The sequence below is a fragment of the Charadrius vociferus genome, unplaced genomic scaffold, assembly GCF_000708025.1.
Source record: "Charadrius vociferus isolate BGI_N301 unplaced genomic scaffold, ASM70802v2 scaffold65, whole genome shotgun sequence".
In the NCBI taxonomy this organism is placed as follows: Eukaryota; Metazoa; Chordata; class Aves; order Charadriiformes; family Charadriidae; genus Charadrius; species Charadrius vociferus.
This window is the reverse complement of record NW_009649293.1, coordinates 6,154,854-6,177,726: the sequence shown is the minus strand read 5'-3', so window position 1 is coordinate 6,177,726 and position 22,873 is coordinate 6,154,854.

The window sequence follows — 22,873 nt, the reverse complement described above, 5'->3', positions numbered from 1 at the left end:
ATACTGATTTGCCTTTTTGTGCAAATATCAGTCCTGACATTTAACATCTGCAGGAGTAAACTAAGTCCTCTCAGCATTGTAGCATTCTTATGTATCCACACCACTTGCATGAGGAAGAAGTAGAAGATGAGCACCCAGATACCAAGAGACAAAAGGAACACGTAGGGTGGTAGAAATAGATATCTTATTTTTGATTTAGTTATCAGACTTTATAACTGCAAAGTTATACTTAAAGCCTCAAAGCCTTTTTTTATGTAAACAGAAGAAACATCATTCAGTTATAAAACCTGAAATAATTTGCAGAGGAAACTGGAAAATCATTTGCATGTAACTAATTCCACAAATTTACCACTTCTCAAAATGCTTAATTATTGCTCTGAGCATTTTTTAATACCTTTAATTTTCATTATTGGACTATCAGCTGCACATTTATCAAGTCTGGAAAGGCTAGGTCATCATTTTTGAAACCACATTATACAAGGAAAAGTTAACCACCACATGCAAACCGGCTTTTAAGGTTCACGGTGCTGTTATAAAGGTCATGGTGATACTTAGTGAAAATTGAATCATGCAGAAGTCGATACAAAAAACCATATTGTCTTCCTTCAATAAGGAGCTTTTAATGCTGTGCCAGTTTATTTACCATCAAACTCTGCAAAGTCAGCAAGCTAATAAAGAATTTAGGATTTATGGGCCCTTTAATTCAGCATAGAAAAAATAGTTAGAAAGTGACAGACTAATAGGCCAATTATCTGAGGACTATTTTGTTTATTTGGCAGAAATTACAAGGAGATGCATAATAAAAATACCTTCAGTAACCAGTTTATTTCTACATTAAAATAAACTCATTCACGACTACTATGCCACAGAAAGTACCATTAAAATGTTCAAAGTTCTTCCCTGATGCCAAACAAAAAAGCTTAACTAGGGCAATATGCAATATTAATATTGTTTTATGGTCAATTTCTGTCTAGACACAAGCAATAAGAAGTGGAAGGATACTACAGAAATTACAGCTTCTATTCAGGAAACAGGAACAAAGCCCCGAAGGATTGTATCTGCGTTTGTCTTATTCCAGATTTAGAAATTATTATTTTTTCCCTATTAGGTATGGGTCTAAAATATTAGCTGTTTTCTTTGCATGAATGAACTCTGGACAGGGAATAGTCTGACAGCTTTTTTATTAAAAAATACTTGAACAAAATTTTGCCTTTTTTATTTAGCTAACATAACCTAACTGTACTGCACTTCATACAAGCTAACAAACGAACTTCATGAAACTAACCACAAGTGTTCATAGATCCTGACTTAATAACACAATGTAAAAGACCGCAAACATCACATCATTTAGAAGTTAAAGTTCTGCTGAAAACTAAAGAAATGCAGACCACTAAGTCTCTAAAGCACTTAAAAATGTGGTATCCCCATATTTTCTAATTCTACAGGCTCTGGCATGAGACATGAAAGAAAGTTTAAGCCCTGGTTTTTTTTTCATTTTGGGGACTTTATTTAGAGTATTCATGTATTAATAATCCTAGGAAGGCATTATAGTTCCAGTATGAAATAAAATAATAAAATCTTAATATATATTTCACATGTAATTAATCCAATACATTATCTCCTCTGGGCATTGAGTTTACTAAAAATAATATAGATAAGGAGGTAGTAACTGCACAATCCCCTTAGTGGGTCATGGGAAAAATGTTGTGAGAAAACAATACTTTATTCTTAGGATTTTCTGAAATGACTAGTGACTCTGAATGCCATAATTTCGGTCATTTATCACTCTTTAGGTATAAGGGTTTTGATTGTTAGAAAATGTGCTATTCATTTTCTAAAGCCAAGATTCTTCAAGATAGAAGAAGCTGGACATTGTGAAATTAAGACACATGCGTCTCTTTTAAAGTTCTTGGCTGAAATTTTAGTTTGAGTTGGGAAAAGAAAAAATCGTAGCTGATTCCAGTGGCACTGTGTAACCCTTGGACTTCCTTAGACCTAGCTTGCTCCCATGTACCAGCTCCCAGGAAACCAAGATACTTTGTTCTCAGCAGAATACAGTGAATTCTTATGAAAAAGTTACTTGTTTTCCTCCAAAAACTCAAATTTTGGATCAGTTGCTGAGACACAGTGGCCAGTGCTATCCTGTCCAATTTGTGTTCCTAGGACTGTTAGTCTCAAGAATAGCATTTGCCTAAAGGAAATTTTACTGGTTTGAGGTAAAACAGAAATAATTTTTTTTTAGTAATTTTACTTTTCGGTTAAGCCTCTTCTAACTCCCTGAAATTAACAGCATATTCTTCAGACAGTGTCTGCTACCAGAGTGATAAGGCCTATGTTTATAGTTGATGCCAAGGAACGGTATGCAGAGAGGCTCCTGCTTATACTTACCGGTATCACACCCAAGGGCAGCTAACTTTGTTAGTTGCCCCGTTGGAAAGTCAGAAGCAGAAGTGTGTAGAAGGGTGAAACTGCGGGGAGGAGCAGACAGGACAGGTGACCCAAACCTGACCAACAGGGTATTCCATCCCATCTGCCTCATGCTCAGTATAAAAACTGAGGGATCAAAGGGTAAGATCTCTTTCTTCAATGGCCGACGTCTGAGGAGGACTCTGTTCATCTGCCTTTATCCCGATCCGTGCGTTCCTGAATCCAGTTCCTGAGTTCAGCTCCCGTCCATTGTTGAGTCCAGTCTGGGACTTTCCCAGTGCCTGCCAGTAATGTGATTGTCGTCCTGAGAACTCGATATTGGTTTTGTATATATTGTACGTATTTCATTATTTCCTTATTAATATTATTATCTTTTTCTTATTATTATTTTTTATTAATATTTCATGAAAGTAATTTAGTTTCTTTTCAAGTCATCTCTCTCTCTCGCTTATTCTTATTAGGGCAACCAAGATGATTGAGGGATTGGAGCATCTCCCTTATGAAGAAAGGCTGAGAGAGCTGGGACTCTTTAGCCTGGAGAAAAGAAGGCTGAGGGGAGACCTTATTACTACTTACAAATATCTAAAGGGTGGGTTGAAGGAGGATGGAGCCACACTCTTCTCGGTGGTTCCCAGTGACAGGACGAGGGGCAATGGGTGCAAGTTGGAACATAGGAAGTTCCGTTCCAACACACGAAAAAACTTCTTTACAGTTCGGGTGACAGAGCACTGGAACAGGCTGCCCAGGGAGGTTGTGGAGTCCCCTTCTCTGGAGATTTTCAAGACCCGCCTGGATGCAGTCCTGAGTAATGTGCTCTAGGCAATCCTGCTTTAGCAGGGGAGTTGGACTAGATGATCTCTAGAGGTCCCTTCCAACTCTGAAAATTCTGTGATTCTGTGATTCTCTCTGTCTCTCTTCTCTGAAGGGAGAGAGGTTAAAGACAGCATCTGTCATTTGTCTTAGCGGGCAGCCCAGCCAATATAATTCAAAATAACATCTCAGCTTAAAGAAAATGTTAATACTAAATTTGGCTGATTTTTACAGTGGAATTTTCCACTTACCAAAGAAAATTCCAGCACACAGGGAGCTACACGGTGTCACAGCTTTGTTTGTTCATTTGTGGTTAATGGAGTAGGTAAAAAGAATTATTATTGTGGTTTAAGCAAATGAATCAAACTATCTTTTCATCGAAATATAATTGTAGGTATGTCTGTAATGTACAGAAAATCAGACTGCTAAAGTGATCCCATGATAAAATAGTGGCTTGATAGCTTTGTCTTCTGCTTTTACGTGTCTGCAATGGAGTAATTTTTTTAATGAGGCAACAGAGACACACTTTCACTAATCTATGAGATGCCTCATAGCTGGGACAAATTATTTCTGTGTCTTCATTTCTCATGGTGGCAAATCCCTTGTTGTCCATAGATCATAGATTCGTTTAGGTTGGAACTTGTTGAGATCATCTAGTCCAAGCCCCAGGACCAGGGCCAAATCTGATACAGATTATCAAGTCAGACATTAATACTAGAGCAGACATCCACTGCAACAGGGTGGAGAGGGAGTTAGGAGTTTTTTAAAAAATGTAAGGTAATGATTTTATGTTTTCCGACTAAATCTGATGTACAATGCTAACACAATAATAGGTATTATTCAATTGGAGATATCAAAGCATAAAACAAAAGAGATTTCACTATTATGCCATATAACATAACCATGCTAAATTTAAAAAAAAAAAAAAAAACCAAAAAACTTTCATCTCTCTGTGACCTTTATGTCCTTCCTTGTATCTGCAGGCACTAATATAACCTAATATGCTGATTTTAAACATGCTTCTGCTTTCTGTAACATGGCTCTTCGGTACATCAACCCTCCCTCATGCAGCAATCCCATTTATCTCGAATGGCTCACAGTAGCCCATTTCCACTTGCTGGAGTGGCACAGAGGGTACAACAAGGAAATATATGGGCCAGGACGTAGGCATAGAAATGAAAGCAATTTTCTTGAGAACCCATAGAAAGGCAACGGAATGAGATGGAAAAATTCCTCAACTTATGCAGAACCCTCCTGTTGTTATACTAACAGTTGTCCATTGTGTCTTTCAGTACAGCTATTGTCTTCCTTTTCCCCTAGCTAAACCTTTGATTATGGTACTCCACAAACAACTTAGGAATGTGGTGATTCACAAATACAGGTGGAATCACCAATCTTTTTTAAAAAGTCTACATAAGACTTAAATCTTTAACAGGGGTACTGAGTGATTTTCTAGAATAACTCTATGTAGTCATTAGTGAGGGGGGATGGTAAACAGGGCTGACATACTCAGCTTCAGTATTCCAAAACTTTCGATAAACACACTTTTCAGTAAGCTCCAGTTCCAGAAAGGAACCTCTACGTAGCACAGAAAGGGTGTAGGTACTTTTACACTGAATGACTGAAAAAATGCATTTGTGAAGTAAGAGATCTAGAAGGGAGAAACAAAGAGATAGAGATGCCTCTCACCAGTGCATTTTCATATGCAAACTTTTAATGACGACCCCATGTGCAAGTGCCTCATATAAAAAAGGAGACAGAAATTAACTTTGAGTACAGAACTGTTCCCTGAAATTTGTTCATGTATATCACATGAGAGCTTTTTCAGGGACTTGTCTGTTTTCACAAAGTAAGTTTGCAACAATAAAAGGTGGCCGAAACAAAGACAGGGAAAGGAGAGCTTTTTCAGGGACTTGTCTGTTTTCACAAAGTAAGTTTGCAACAATAAAAGGTGGCCGAAACAAAGACAGGGCAAGAGAAGATGCCTTACAGCAGCTTTAAAGGATTTAAAGATTTTTTTTCTCTTGGTTTTAGGCAGGCAGTTTTGCCTTTGCCCAGAGATAAGTAAAAGCAGAGCTCAGTTCTGCAAGTGTCTGCCCCGGACGAGAGAGCACAGCCTTGACTTCTTGTCACTCCTCTGTGTCTCGGAGGCAGGGAACTGTGGGACCACTGCCGAATGAGAGCAGTCCTTAGCAATGCGACTACTGTCATGGCTAGAAACCAGGCAGTGTCTTGGCAGGCTTCCCCACGCTACTCCAACTTAAGTGCCTCCTATGAAAGGGGTATTTTTTTTACCAGGGAAAGGTCAGCTCTGTCCATGTGCCTAATGAACTCCCAATTCCTTCAAAGAGGCTGTTGACACAGCTGCCAATTAATGCCATTTGTGATGTACACAAATGACTACAGAGTCTTTACACAGGCCAAACAGCACGTGGACTTTCACTCATTACTGTCATAGGTTGAAGTTAAGCTGGTGACAGGGAACAGATGTGAAAGGTTCTTTAATCTTGAGCATTTCCATCCAGTGCTGGAAGTATTTCCAGGGATTTTTTTGAGGGCTATAGACCCAGTTTATAGTGCTGAAAAAAATGATCAAGGTTACCAAAGGTCTGTGTTTTGACAGTGTCCAAGCAAAGGTCACTTATCCCTGAGCACCTTTGACATAACCTTTCTCCAAATTGCTTGAGGTATTCTGTCATGCAGAAGCTGAAGGAAGACTGTCAGTGTGCATGTCTCTGCACTGATCACCCCCCCAGGATAAGAAGAGAAGAGACCTCAGGAGCCTTCGTTATTTTTGTGTGAGTCACCAAGAGTCAAAGGAAAAGGAGGTGGATCTTCCATCCTACTGAAATGCATGTGGAAGTGGCAGGCAGGGCTACTTTCTTCCAGTGTTCTCACCTCAGAAGCCCCAGATCCCTCTAGGATGCTCCTGCCACCTCCTCAGCTGATCCATGAGCACAGAACATCTACAGCCATGTTCTCAGGATTCGTTTCCACTGCCATGCCTGTGTTTCAGCCTGAAATTCCCTCCCTCTCTGATTCAGTGTTAACCTTAATATGTGTCTGAATAGGGCCATGTGAATTTCCTCTCCTGTCTTCCTTTAATTTGTGAATCCTCATATATCTGTAACGATAAATGTATTATAAGGTCCAGCATCTTTTACACTGAGAAAAACAGTCCCATGCTGACTAACTGCCCAGTTTCTTAATGTGAAGTATTCAGTAATTGCTTGCACAGGGAAGTGTTGGTCTTTTGTTCTGTAAAAAATGGAGGAAGGATTAATGCATACACGTCAACTCCATTCCAAGCATTTGGACAACAAATATCAATGTAAAAGAGGAGAGACCTTGACCCACTGACTTCAGACAGAACCAGGTGTCTACTACACTCTTCCAAAGCTGTTTGCACTTCTGAACTCTGCAGCTGTTAGCATCCCCCCACAATCAGCTTGCCAAGTCGCTTCCATGCACATCTGTGTCTGACAGGCTTAATTCTCCAGAGTACTTGAAAAAACATACAAGATGCAGAGATACTGTTAATAGGTGTTCGGTTGATGAGGCTGATGCTTTCTTTCTTGATCGACATCGAGTATTTTCCTGGGAAAACAACACTTTCCTGCTGTTAGATGCTATACACAGAAGCAGAAAAGGGAAGGAGGTGAAAATTAGTAAAAGAATACAGGAAGGCTGACTGTTTATGCTGTTCTGTGGGTCTCATTTCGGGTGATCTGCTATATCGTATGTTCACAAGAAACCTTCTGGAGTAAGACTATGAAAAAGTATCACAAAAAAAACCCAGATCTAATAGAGAGAAATGGGCCACAATTTATATCTCTTCTGCTCTATTAAAACACACTAGGGCTATTTCTGCTGTTTCCTGGCTGTTTTGAAGATGAGGCCACTCACATCAATGAATCTCTCCCCGATGCATTGATTTCATTTTACTTTGTTTCTTTTACTGGCAACCAGGTTAGAACTCATATTTACACATTAATTTCTAAGATCTTTGGCTCAGGCAAACTAATCTACATCTATAGAAAAACAAACAGCCAATAAATGGATTATAGAGCAGTTGCCAAAGCTTCAGACTTGTTGCTGAATAATTTTTTCCATTCGGTTTGGATACTAGCCCACGGTCCTGAAAATTTACATGGCAAGTATAAACAATGACCTTCACTTTGTCTATTCTGTTGTAAGCAGTGAAACAACAAAATAATTTTGCTCAAAATCAGCTTTCCATCTTGCTTAAAATCCATACATTAATTTTCATAGAATCACAGAATAATTTAAGTGGGGAGAGACCTCTGGTCCAACCCCCACCCCAAAGCAAGGCCAGCCTCAAAGTTAGACCAGGTTTCCCGAGGCTGCCTCCACTCAAGTTTTTACTGTCTCCAAGGATGGAAATTGCACAGTCTCTGTGCAGCTTGCTCCAGTGTTTGATGACTCTCAGTATAAAAAAAAAAAAAAATAATACCGATATCTAACCGGGATTTCTGTAGTTGCAGCTTTTGTCCATTGCCTTTCACTGTGTGCGTCCAAAAAGAGTATGGCTTCATTTTCCTTATAACCAGACGTTAGTTAACTGAAGGCAGCAATAAGATCCTCCTCGGCCTTCCCTTCCTCAGGCTGAAAAAACAGGTCTCTCGGCAGCATTTCCTACGTCAAGCGCGCCAGTCCCAGCCATCCTGGTGGTCCTCTGCTGAACTCATTCCAGTACGTTAATGGCTTTCTCTACCATCTATGACTACTGTATCTTGGTACATTTCATAAATACTTGCTGTACTCTAATGTGATGAAAATGGTTTTATGTTTAAATCTGTGGGTGAATCTGGTACTAATAACAAATGAATGATAACTGGTAGCAGCCAGATATTTTACAAACAGAACCTTAGTTCACTTCTTTCCTATATATCCCAGTAGACCGTAGCACGTCCAGTCCAGGATGTGTCTTGAGAAGAATAGATACACCTCAAGTTCTTTGGCAATTAGTTATGTAAAGCGAGTCATTGTGTGAGAAGTCATCTCTGTTGGTTATGGGCTAGGTGAAATTATCATATTATTATTAAATGATGGATTTTAACAAGCAGCAGGCCTCATTACATCATGTATCACAAATAAGATGATGTCCCAAAGAGAAATACAGCAAACCCAAACCCCAGACCTCTCAGAAACAGCAAGTAAGAAGCTAGACCTGGTGTTCAGGGAGGAACGCAGATGCATTTTGCTCCTGCAAATGCCTACCAGTTCTTGCCACGTATGACTATTCTGCAACATTTGTCAACAAATTAAAGACCAAATTAAAGACTCATTTAGAATTGTGTGTGAAACATTTTTTCACTGGTTGTGGAATGGCCTGTTAATACACTCCATCTAAAGTCTATAATTCATATTTCCACAGATAACACTACATACGCAATTTTGTTAATAAAATATAGACATAGTTTTCTAACATGGTCTGGCAATAATAAAGCATTATAGTTTGAACAATGGATCAGTGTTAAGGTGATTACAACTCTCTGTTGCTGTTCAGTTCTCTTTTGCCAGCTATGGTATAGCAGTGACTAAACAGAAAGCAATTCCCGTATATTAGGCACTTTGAGACCATCTATTGAAGCCAAATGGTTCAGTTAACCAAGGGATAACATGGAAAAACAAAGGCATTTTTCATAATCTCATTGCTATGAATCAAATTTTGCCCTGAGGACTACACTAAATTATGTTTATTTGCTTTTTGGGTGTGTTTAGTAATATTTTACATTAGTGAAAGACTGAAGCCATCTATGCTGGGTTCATTTCTATCCAGCTAGGAAATGCATGTTGTCTGCATTAGTAATCCCAGACTCCTAAAAAAAGCTGAGTTTTCATCAAAGTGTAGGAAAATGCTGAAGATCTGTTTTCTTCTCTCTTTTGCAAACAAATTTGTCTTCAATTTAGGCACTAAATTACTGCTGATGGTTAAGTTCATGTTTTGAAATCTTTTCAGACGTGCTGTTACCTGATACAGTCTGCAAAGACTTAGTCTCCTTACTACAGCTTCTGTATAAGATGTGTTTGTGGTTAGAATGTCAGCCGCCATTTCCATGCACTTACTATTTTAATGGATGCAACAAACACAGATCTTTTCTTACATCTCTGACCTGACATCACTCCTTTAATTTTACAATTTAATCAAGTAAAAATGGGGAAAAAAAAACCCAACCCAACTCCTTCAAGTTTTTTATCAACGTCAGACTGGAAATTACTTTTAGGGAACGTATTCACTTCATAAATTGTAAACATACTTCGTTATAAATTGCGTAGGACAGCAAAATTAGAGTACCATTTAAATTAAATTTTCATCAGTATTCATTAAGAAATAGCCAGACCTGATGCATATGTTCCTGCATACTTCATAAAAAATAATTATTTGACTTTTTTCTTTCTTTTCATTGGTTGATGGGTACTCTGACAAACAGAACTATCATCTCCAGCAAAAAGAGAAGCCCTTTTCTCATTGATTAGCATGATTTTGAAAAAAAATACATTAAAATAGCGTAATTTAATTCCAAGGAATATGACGAGATGATATGACCCTGAGCACACTTTTCAAATACCTACCTTCTCTTAGTCGTGAAACTCCTGAAGGAGGGACTATAGTTTCTTCAAGAGTATTTTGAGAATATTTATTCAGGATGACACTTCTGAAGAATTTTATTCAAGTTTCATAGATCTCTGACTCAGAAAGAAAATAAATGTCATGTCTTGATTGCATGTCAGCATCTGAAACAGAACAGCAAGTCACAAAGGTAAGCTTCACTCATTTGAAACTGCCATTCATATGAGAAAAAATATGTAAAAACAAAAAAAGAAAAATCACAAAGACAATTTTCTTACTTTTCGCAGATTTTTTTACAAAATTTACCATTTTCCCCCAAAAGAACAAATATTTACACCTCTGGATTTTCGAGATGGAATTCTTCACATTATAGAAAAGGGTTGTTTTGTTGTTTTTTTTTTCTATTATAAGCTCAGAAACAAAACAAATGCTGTGCTGATAAACAATTATATGTTTGTCACATTTCATGAGAATCCATATCTATCCCTGTTTCAAATTTAAATCTTACAAGAGATGTCCAGCACAAACTACATCTTCCTTAGCCAATCTCTGGTTTAGCACCAATGTATTGCTTACAATGTACTTGCTCAATTTTACACTGAAAATTATTTTGGAAATATAATATTACCTGCCAACCTAAATCTTTAAAAAAAAAAAAATTAAAAAATCTGAAGTAATGTGATAAATGTCCAGAATGTCAAAACTCCAAATAATAAAACTAGATAGCTAAATAAGCTTTAATTACTAGGGCAAGAGAGCTTTATCCTGTGTATACAGTGCACAAAATTGTTACTAAAACTAGCAGAATTGTTGGCAGTCACATCACAAATCCTCCATATAAGACGAAAATTCATACACTGAACAGTCAGTCCTATGCCAAACAAGTATTCATGAAACCATGTGAAGTACTAGGATTTTGACTAACTGCTTCTGTATGATAACAATTATGAATTCTTATGGTAATGTCAAAATAACAACAACACAGAAAGGAGTTGAAAGACTTCATTTTTCAAAATGAAAATTCAGTGCTACTTTTGTTTTACATCTTTAATTAGACAATGCTATCAAGTATCAATGATACCGTTAAGTATAATTGCATGCTAAGATAATAAGTTTCAAATGGAAAATTGAAAATGTACCATACATTTTACAGTGGCATTAACTCAAGATAAGAGTTTTTAAAAAAATGGTTGTACGTGGATGTGTATTGACATTAGTTCATTATTAGAATTTAAATACAGACTAGATACAGATTCCAGCTCAACTAAATCACAAACATTTCTATCTTATCTATAAAAGCTCAGGGTTTCTTCACAGCTGCTTCATTTCAGTGTATGAAGGAGAGAAGGGCCTATTTCTAACTATGCAGTAGTTCTGGATCCAAAATTTCCACATGTTTGGATCCAACATTTGGGTCCTGGCCCACTTCTGCAACATGTCAGAGTAAAGCCATGAGATATTGAGCAAAAGGAGATTCTGGGATTTAAAAAAAAAAAAAAATTTAAAACATAATTGGAAATATTATGAATTATCCCCTCTGCATTATACACATTATTTCAGTATATGCCCCAGGCACGACCCACTTTCCTGATCAAAACATTTTTAAAAGGGACTGGGCTACTGAAGCATCTGTGGTCATTTTGGTTATTCTGTTCTGTGGCAGCAATGCTGAGCAAATGCTTTATTTATAACCTGTTTCTAATATCTCATCTAGCATAAAAATAATGTTTTGGTAAAATTCTCAAGAATGCATATTATTTTTTAAATAACAGTGTTTCTCTTAACGGATCATATTTCATTAAGTGCTTCTGACTAACTTTTAAGATAGACAAGTTGATAAAATGTTTAAAATGTATTTACTTAGGATTTATAATGCACAGCTTCTCTACTGCTATATATTAATGGGATATTTTATTTAGTTTAAACTCATTTTTATGCTAGAGGAATGATCTCATGCTAAACTACAGCGAAAATGAGAATATACCATTGCAATATGATATGACTGTAGCACTGACTCAGTCCAAACCTAGCCTATATGATGTTGCAATTGTGATGGCAGAGCAACTCCAGTGAAAGTCTTATGAAAACCTGCACTATGACATAAAAAAAAAAAACCAAACCAAAGGAGACAATCCAGGTCAGTCAGTGTTTTAAAAGTCAATTAACATAAAGTAGTTATCATTAGTGTTTGATTTACACATGGCGCTTCACTTTACTGATATTCCAAATGCCAAGTCTTCTTTCTCACTGTCACGTGTAAATGTTCTGCCGGTATGACTGTAAAGCCGTGATCAAAGGCATAACGAAGAGTTGCCCTTTTGGCCTCAGCAAAGTGGTAGCCCTGGCTTCTAGAACTGAAATGCCATTGCATTTAATTATCTGTATGGCGCCTCCTCATATCTAATATATTGAGATACACTAGATGATGAACACTCTTTGCTGAATATTCTAATATTCCAACTTCTGAAGTATACATGCAGACTTTTCATAAGAACATGTTACCTACTTTCTGATTCTTTTCCAAATAATCTCCTCATGCTTTTGTGCACCCATACAAAAATACAAAGTCTTCTTGCTCAACTTTTTATTCCAAGGAAAATACACAGTTATCGCCCAGATGGTCTTTGAAACAGTGAAAACTCAGTACAGTTTAACCGATTATTTGAATTTCCTAAATACTGCATATTTCACTGCAGATAAAAAGATATTAAATGAAACTGCACTCTGGAGTATAGTTCTTTGGGTACTTTATTGTCTACATCCGTACAGAGGAGCTAATATAAAAATTGGAAATGTGACATAATGGAATTAAAGTGCAGTCAAGCTAGGTAATATTGGAAATGTTTCTGCAAAGTGAAAAATGAATTTGATTAAAATTAGCTCTTAACTGAAAAGTACAGGTCAGCTCCAAAAAGTGACTAAAACTGAAATTGAATTATGGTACCTCAGTGACTGCTAGCAAATGCAACATGTTATTGCTAAAGTCACAGATTCCAGACCTGTCAAAGGAAATAAAAACCCCGAGAGTTCTTGAGTGAATCCCACAGGTATGCATGTGTGTTTTTTACGAGAAATAAAGATCCATTCCAATGGGTGCATGTAAGCGTAACAGATCAGCTCAGCAAGTACAGAGTATGTTAAACAACTATGCCGACAACAGAAAACTTTCATATGACAAGTTTCTCCTTATCTATTTGTCTCTACAGCTATAAGAAGAAACTAAAAGGAGCCCTAGACACATTTTTATTACTAAGACTTCTTTTGAGGTTTGATTCCAAGCACATAACAAAATTCTCTATGTTCAGTGATGTGATATCATCATAGTGTTTTCTGACTTTCTCAAATCCCTTCAGAATGTTCTTTGAAGTGTACTGCAAGATCTTAGAATGTTTTGCAGATGAAAGTACCAGTGCAGAATTCACATGGAAAGCAATTTCTGTTTTACTTTGCCATTTTCTACATGGCCATCACTAGCTGAGAATAAAGAAATAATATTTCTAGTTTGTCTCAAAGCAAGTGACGGAGTTTTAGGAGTCCTGGATTTTAAACTTTGCCCTATGCTAACACTAATTTAAAAATTATATTTTTCCAGAAAGCTTATTCTTGCTTCAAAAACTATTCTTCATCAGGAAAACTTCCAAGTATCAATGAAAAAAATATGGCTTTATTTAAAATGATCAAAACCTAGCATTATTTACCTTGGAGCAATTTTAGCAGAAACAACAAAAACATTTTTCCAGGTTTTTTTCTATTAAGGAGAGAATACTCTGTTTCAGTTTACCATCACAAATGTCATGTCAATGTAAATGCACAGCCTAGAACGAAAATGAATGGAACGAAAAAGCAAGTAATTCTCTCTCTAAGTAACTAATCTAAATTATGTAAGAGAGTGTTGCTTCTCCCCAATAGCTAGGAAATAAAGTGATGCTGTGACCCCCAATTAATATGCCACAACAGCTGTGGATTTTAAAAGTGTGCAAATCGTTTTAACTAGACAAAGGTTTTTTCAGAAAATGTTTGTGTTTTCGTTGCAGTTGATATCACATGTCATCATTTCATACAATTACATTGAGGTGATCCAATGAAAGTGACAATTTTTAATCACTTAAGCTATATAACCACAGATGCATAGGGACCTGTGGACCTCACTTAGTTGTGAGTGCTGTATTTTACTAATATCAACCCATCTTAGTATCAATGGCTGAAAGAAATGATGAATACATTATCCATAATTTTATAACATTGAGTATGCTATCCTGAAGATATCTAAGCTTTTTTTGCAGGAAGAAAGTTGACCAGTATTCCAAAATGAGCGGATTTGTGGTAGCATTATTTGATTTGAAATAGTGTGGTTTATTTATTTACATTTTTAATCAATTTCACATATGTTGATTAAAATCCAGAATATTCAATTCAGGGGTATTTTCTAGTAGATCCAAAGGACCTATTCTCCAAGAGAAAGAAAATGATTTCATGCCACTTTCTGTCAGTACAATATCATTCTTAGGGAATGGCATTTTCTGCATCGAACTGTACAGTAATTTCTAATTTAACATAAAATTTTCTTGTAGTGGAGCAATCACACATCTGGTGCTCTTTCACTTTCAGAGCAATCATGCTAAATACAAATGCTCATTAACAGTATTGTTAACTGCATGTTGTACAGATCTTTTGTGTAGCTAGGGGTTACAGATGCTGTTAATATCTGAGGAGTTTAATAACATAAGACTACAGCGATTTTTTTGTATTTTTCTAAGTTAGAAACTGTCAACCTCAGAAGTAATTTTGAAACTTAAATTTTCCTTGAGGCCAAGGGTGGCTGACCTGGCCAGCCACAGGCATAGGGCATCCAAAATCTCTGTTTCCAGGCTTTTCCACTGTACGACTAGACCTTCCTTTAGTTAGGGCACCTTAGACACCATGGCACACACGGAGCTACATCCAGGCAGGCATTTAAATTTGAAGGCCTTAATCTCAAACCGAATCCTACCCAGCATAGTTTATTGTGGCCTCTGATTTTGTAAAACAACAATTGTGGACACCGGCAAGACTTACTCAAGTAGATAAACAAATAAAAAACCACTGTTGACTTCATAACTGTGGTGACAGATTTATCTCAGGATTTTAATCAGACCTCAGGAAGGCAATTTTTAGTTGTGGCTTTGAATGCAGTCTATCTGAATAGAGCAGCTGAATTCCTCAGTCAAGAGGCCTCTTTGCAAGGAGTTGACACAAGCTCTTCATGGTTTGGCATCCAAAGGAAGTGGCAGTAGCTAATGAGCAGCCCTGTATCTGATGTCTGACCTCCAGAGACACACTTAACTGACTAGCATCCCTTATACTCAGCACAAGGCTGCTCTGTATCATCTTTAAGAGGAACATAAAACTCTCTCTTTACTTCTTATACCAGGAGGTTGAGGGAGGTGATTCCACCCCTCTACTTTGCTCTGGTGAGACCCCACCTAGAGTACTACATCCAGCTCTGGAGCCCTCAGGACAGGAAAGACATGGACCTGTTGGAGCAGGTCCAGAGGAGGGCCACAAAAGAGATTAGAGGGATGGAACACCTCTCCTATGAAGACAAGCTGAGAGAGTTGGGGTTGTTCAGCCTGGAGAAGAGAAGGCTCCAGGGAGGCCTTTCAATACTTAAAGGAGGCTTATAAGAAAGATGGGGACAGATTTTTTAAAAGAGCCTGATGCAATAAGACAAAGGGTAGTGGTTTTAAACCAAAAGAAGGTATACTCAGACTAGATACAAGGAATTTTTTATGATGGGGTGGTGAGACACTGGAACAGGTTACCCAGAGAGATGGTAGATGCCCCATCCCCAGAAACATTCCAGGTCAGGTTGGACGGGACTCTGAGCAACCTGATCTAGTTGAAGATGTCCCTGCTCATTGCAGGGGAGGTGGACTAGATGACCTTTAAAGGTGCCTTCCAACCCAAACTATTCTACGATTCTATGATTCCCTGCCTACCTTGAGCAGCCTGAGTTACCTTGTGTGAGCTAGATACTCACCCATGACTAGTCTGAATCCTACTGAGCAAGAGTCACATTTGCTCCATGTTGTCTATCTCAGAGAAACTGGGTATGCACGTGGCATTTTCTTACTGTGTGTTACACATCAATTTCTACGAGTTTGTGACAGAGAAAATGATACTGCAGGAGCTTGCCTGGAATTCAGTTTGGAAAATGATGAAAGAAAAGCAAAATCCCCTCCACTTTGGTACCAAGATTACTGGCAATTTTTCCAACAAAAATATTCTTATTTTGTTTTGTCTCTGGGTCGATGATGTTGAAATAACTAAAAAAAACAATGTTAATTCATATCAAGGAAACAAATTGTTTTGGCTTAGCCCAATTCCATTTGAAATGACCCTGAAAAGAGGAAATACCCAAAATATTATACAAAACATTTATATCTTGTGAAAACTGCGTTTTTCACTGAAATGTTTGGTGGTAGTGTTTTTCATCTGAACATTTCCAGCAAGGCCTATTGCAAATGTATAGGATCTTAGGAGAGTAAGTCTAGAAAAAAACCCTCAAGAAATCATCTTGTCTACTTCTATGTACTGGGAAACGTTCAAATATAGATATGATCAGAATAAAAATTCTTTGCAATCATAACAAAATAGTCTTTTCATCAACTTGTTCTCATCGTTTTTTGTGTCATCTACCTCTAAGACAGGTAGTAGCTTATGGAAAGTGTCTTGCACAAGACTGTCTTTCTATGCCCAGGATCCCTACAAACATGCTTTTTTTTTTTTTTTTTCTCTAGGGATGGGAAAGGCAATCAGGAGGAAAGAAGGAGGAGAGAGAGGTGAGTTCAAGTGCTCCATGCTTAGAAAGATTTAAGGCAATGTTCTTAGAGACATTCAGATCAATTAGATATAAAAAATAGGTAAGTGCAAATATCTTCATGCTTGCCTACACTGTAGTGAAAATATTGTCACAAAAGATATAACAAACTGCCTCTCTTGCTACATCTCTCAACACATACAAAGAAAAAAAAAGGCAATATACTGTCACAAAAGAGAGCATTATACATCTTATAGCTCTTTTTCTCCATATGCTACTTTCATATAGTCTTCCCCGGAGACATGTGAATTTTTGTCTCTAAAATAGATTGACTTCACTTTTAATTCTCACTAGTTTTCTGTAATACAGGAAAAGAAAAGAAAACATGTTCTTATTGCAGCATAGTTAGTTATATCCATCTGGAAAGCATAGGTTTTCCTCCGTGGCATCCCAATGGCCATAAGAATGGAAACATAGTGACAAAGTTGGGTAGTTTAATAAGCTCCTAAACCCATTTTAATTAAGTCAAGCCTACTGATCTCAGCTTTCAAACATTCGTTAGCACACAAGATATAACATACAAAGAAAAGATCCCTGATCAAGACCTTGAGATCTTGGCACTATGTTCAGTGTAGACAGGTTCCAGTGGCCAGAGGACAAGAGTTCTCTGTCCCTTGTGATATAAAAGAGGCAAGATATTATCTCATTATTTAAAACACTTCTGAATAAGTGAGCTAGCTAAAAGCACTGAGTGCTTTTAGAGTTTGACCATAAAGGAGACTAAAAATCCATACCGTCTGGTAAACATCAGTAATATAAACCATTGGAAAAAAATTATAAACAAAAGGTTTCAAAATAGAGAAGCACTGAGAGTTTATAGAGGGCTGGAGAACTGGATCATAGTAACTGAAAAATAAGAAAACAAAATTGCCCTGATAAATAAGAACACAAAATGTACAAGATCCCTTAGCCATTCATTTATATCAGAATTGCTGGGCAGGTGGTGCAGTATAAAATTGATTTCTTAGATTAGCCATCAATGGATATGGCATACCTAGACTAGCAACCTGCGAAATCAATCTGTGTGCACTATTAAGATATCAAAGTTACTCTTCTGAAGGGCAAGTCTAGCGCTAAGTGTACAATATTTTGATGCTGCATTAACTCTGAGGGTACATTATGTTTCTAAAATTAACATCTGCTACTCAATAATCAATGAGGAGTGTGAAATAGATTTCTAAGAATCGTCGACTTATAATAACAGACATAATATTGGCCCAAAATTGAAGAAAATGTACTGAAGGAGGAAAAGAGAAGAAAGTATTCTGTTGAAAGACAGGAGAAGTTGGATTTATCTTCATCACAGTTAAGGAAGCTAATAAAAAAAATAATTTACCAGTGGCTGTTAGACTAATTGGACATTTGCCTGCTCGGAGTCAAGGCTGCGGATAATGCTTGAGGGACGCAAAGGTGTGAATTGCAGCACTCAAACAGCGGATACATGGGGACCAGAACAACAAGGCTTGGGCCTGGCACTGCCTGCACACAAATATAGCAGGACAAATGCACCTGTTGCCCTGACTTCCAAAAAGCACGTGGTGTATGCGGCTGTGGACTGTTTGGAAAAGATTTACTGGTTGCCAGCACTGCTAAAAAACACACTGATGAAGAGGTAAAATCTTCAGCACTGGTCATAGGCAACCTGTGCTACCCAGTTGCAGCAGCACAAATGGCAATGATCTACCTCCCAGCATTTTTCTGTTTTAATGGAGTAGAATAAGCAGATATTATCTAAATGCTAAAGCTTTCAAGATGAAGAGACATCCATCAACAGCTTAAGCTTTGTTCTCTGGACACAGAGGTCCTGCTCAAAATGTGTATACTCAGTCCTGCTTTTAAATGGTGATGACACAAATCTGGAAAAGGCTGAAATGTGAAGACCTACATAAGGAGACATTATGAAGAGCTGCCTCCCCTCAGCTGACACACTTATGACCATGTCAGATTGGAAAGAACTGAAAACAATTATTGGTACGAAAACAAGTTCTTGACACAGCCAAGAGGAGGAAGCAAAATTTTGACATTTCTCCTGCCCAAAGCCTGGCAGCAGCCTGGTAGCAGGCTAGAAGGAAAACTGCACAGGAAGAGGCTGGACAGCACAACAGAATGGCACAGGAGGAGGATGAAGATGCTGCAGACCAGTGCGCAAGGCAGTGCCAAACGGAAAGAGCAGTGTGGGATTCTGTGATCTTCAGACAAAGTGATGGAGACACAGCCTGCTACAGAAAAAGGCCTTTTTTACCAGAATGTATAAAAACAAGTCTCACACAGCATGGCACTACCAAACTCCTTCCTGAATCTGCAGAAGGACAGCCATCCAACTGACATCACGTGGCACCAGTCCCTTAGTGCTGAAACAATTGGTATGGTCTTATCAAAAGATCATGGAAACAAATAGAGGGCTTTCTGTTGCCTCTCAATGGATCTTGGATTAGGACCAGCAAGCACAGTTTACCATATAGGTGTGCGTACATATGTATTGACAATGTCATACTCATTGGGAGTATTCATACGACTATTTAAAAATAGGCTGAAAAACCTCCTCATAGTTCAAATTTTCCTTGGACCTCCCTTTTCTGTAAAACAGCTCTGTCCCAATACTTGTGTTAGGACCTTACATGCACCAATGGGCCTTAATGGCCCCAACCAGCCTAACTTGAGTCTCCTACCCACATACTTGATGCCTCTTGGTCCAGGAGCTCAATTTCAGCTCAGCCCTGGGCAGCTGGTCCCTGCCTGAGCTACACCACAGGAGTGCCAGTCCCAAGCCCTGCCTCTAGCTCTGTCTTCTGCTGTTATTTACTGACCTCCCTGGATGAACTCTATCCCAGGTTCACCACCTCGTCTTGTCTGATAGTTGCTGACTGTGACAGGACCCGTCACTGTCACCACCATGGCCTTGCTCTGATGCTGTAGAATTGAGCCTTCTCAGTGAGACCCCCTGCATCTGCGTTGCCCTTTCCTCTCTGCTCATCCTCCTTTGCGGAACAGACTGGCCTTAACGTTCCCTGGCAATTGTAATTACACAAGAAGCTCTCTTAAATGAAATATCTCTATGAAGGGTCAAAACCTAGAGAAGAAAAAAAAATGCTTGTGTTGCCAATTCAAGAGGAAATGAAGTTGCACATTTAGTATGCAGGCAAGAGAACTGCTGTGGCACCTCCAGATACTCCAGACTGCCTGAAAAATCAATTCAGACTGCAAGTGGGCAAATTAATACCATGGAATACAGTGGCTATACTGTATAATCTGTATAAACATTGAATGTCTTTCCCCACCTTTCAGCAAAGATTTAATACAGGAGTCTGTGGTGAGCTGACATAATACTGAGATTTCTTTTTATTTATAAAATGCACCACAGATCATTTATTAATACATGAAGGATCATAAATAATTAAAACAGACCTGTAATTGTCAAAATTAATGCACAGAATATATTAGCTGATTTTTGCACTTACACTGTGTTTATTCGCTTACTCCGTTATTTGGAAAAGTCTAATTCACAATGGATTGCATCAGTAATGATGTTCTTCCATAAACATATTTTATAAACTAAATTATCTGCTAGTAATATAAATCTAGAGAGTCAGTCATCCCCTGACAAATTCTCTCTTGTCTTCAAAAACAAAACCAAATCTCTTTAGTGTCTAAACCCAGAAGTTCTTAACTCATGGAAAATTTCTCATAAAAGTCAATGGCAACAGCAGATTAAATCCAACAGAAATTTCACATGAATGAGGACTTTGTGAAACTTACAGATTAAATTTCTCTTGTCATCACACAGAGGAAAGGATAAGAAATTCCCTTCTCTCCTTCTTCATGGCTCCCTTTTGCAAAGCTGATGCCAGAGCAAGCTATGAACAATAATCCGTGCACACTGAAAGATTTTATTTTTTTTCATACAGCATGGTTTGTTTTACAAAACTCAGGAATGGTGCTAAGTATCCTAGTGTGTTATTTACCAGAACATTACTTGTTAACGATGTGCAAAGGTATATGCATGTCTTTTTTATACAGCATCCTTCTAACATTCATTAACCGTGGTCTTAGGGGGATGTACACCCAAGAGATGGTGTGAGGCTGAAGGGGAGGAGGAGGAAGGAAACCTAAACAGCAGCCATCCAATTGATAAATTACAGCCTGTGAAAAGGCATCAACCACAGTTGTGTCTTTGTATACGTTAGGTCCTAAGAGGCTTTCTCTCAGGGATGTGGCATAACTTGGCATATCTGGACAGCTACCGACACAGGAGGCTGGATTCTGTGAGCCCCACTGAGCCTAGAAGAAGATTTTGGCCCTACATTAAATTTTAGCAACTCAAACACAGGACAAATCCTCCACAGAATAAATCTATGTAAATACACTCACTGCCATGGAATGGCAATGATTTAGAGTAGTTAAGATCTAAGCGATTCATTTAACAGTGTATTTTGATTTCAAAATCCATTCCACTCGTGCACTTCTGGTTGAACTATGTTATGACTTAGTCATTCTTTGGAAATAGCAACCACAGCCATGTCATTTCATGTAAGTTATGACCCAATATAATTGACTTCAAAAACTTCAGTGTAAAATATCACCATAAGAGCTTGAAAGTAAAAAGAAAAAAACAAAACCCACTGGTAAGGACCTTCTCTTAACTATTGATGTTGAGGTTATACAGGCATTTCCAAGCAAAATCTTAAAAACACTTTTTTTCACAGCATTAATGTGAACCTTTTTCTGATATAGTGCAGGCAGAAAAATCAGAAAATACCTGTTTTTTCTCCTAGATGATTTTTGGACTTCACTTTCTCCAAGGTCTCTCGCATCTGGGTTGTTTTCAAGTCTTGCAAGTTTCCCTTTGAAATATCTCCAAATACAGTCTGTTCTCCCTGTTGAGATTTACCCAGTCACTACTCATCTCACGTCCCAACTGTTCTGTCTTCCAGGTGTTAGCCTTGTTTCCCAATATTAAGCTGGCTTCTCCAAATCCATTCAAAATGCTGCTGTCAAAATTACCTTTCTGCTTTATGTCTTTTATCATGATGATTCCTTTGCTTCCTCATTTACCTCTCCAGCTAGTAAGAGTTTTCTGTCTACCTATTTAGGACTCTTGATGTTTGGGTCAATTGAGATACTCTTTGTGCTGGAAATAGCAATAACCCTCCAGACCTTTTTTAGCAAATTCAATACAATATAAAGCATTTCTTGGAAAAAAAAAAATCTGGTCTATGTTAAAACCATGGAGGTTAGAGACCCTTCAGTCGTTGTATTTAATGAAAATGAATGACAATATGTCCTTGCACCATCAGACCCAAACCAATGTTATTTCAATAAGAAATACTGACCCCTTTTTCCCAGGCGTCAGTGCTGGGTCCAATCCTGTGCAATGGATTTATCAATGACCTGGATGAAGGGATGGAGTGTACCATCAGGAAGTTTGCTGATGACACAAAACTGGGAGGGGTGGCTGACATGCCGGAAGGCTGTGCTGCTGTACAGCATGACCTGGACAAGCTGGCGAACTGGGCAGAGAGAAACCTTATGAAGTTCAACAAAGGCAAGTATAGGGTACTGCATCTGGGGAGGAATAACCCCATGCATCAGTAGAGGTTAGGGGCTGACCTGCTGGAGAGCAGCTCTGTGGATAGGGACCTGGGAGTCCTGGTGGACAACAGAATGACCGTGAGGCAGCAATGTGCCCTTATGGCCAAAAGGCCTGGGGTGCATCAAGAAGAGTGTGGTCAGCAGGTAGAGGGAAGTCATCCTCCCCCGCTACTCTGCCCTGGGGAGGCCACATCTGGAGTACTGTGTCCAGTTCTGGGCTCCTCAGTTCAAGAAGGACAGGGAACTGCTGGAGAGGGTCCAGCAAAGGGCTACAAATATGATTAGGGGATTGGAGAGTCTTTCTTAAGAGGAAAGGCTGAGGGACTTAGGTCTTTTTAGTCCAGAGAAAAGAAGACTGAGGTGGGACCTTATCAATACTTACAAATAGTTAAAGGGACAGTGCCAGGTAGATGGAAATAGTCTTTTTTCAGTGGTGCTCAATGATAGAACAAGAGGTAACAGGCACAAACATGAACATAGGAAGTTCCATCTTAACATGAAGAGGAACTTCTTTACTTTGAGGGTAGTGGAGCACTGGAACAGGCTGCCCAGAGAGGTCGTGGAGTCTCCCACTCTGGAGACATTCAAAACCC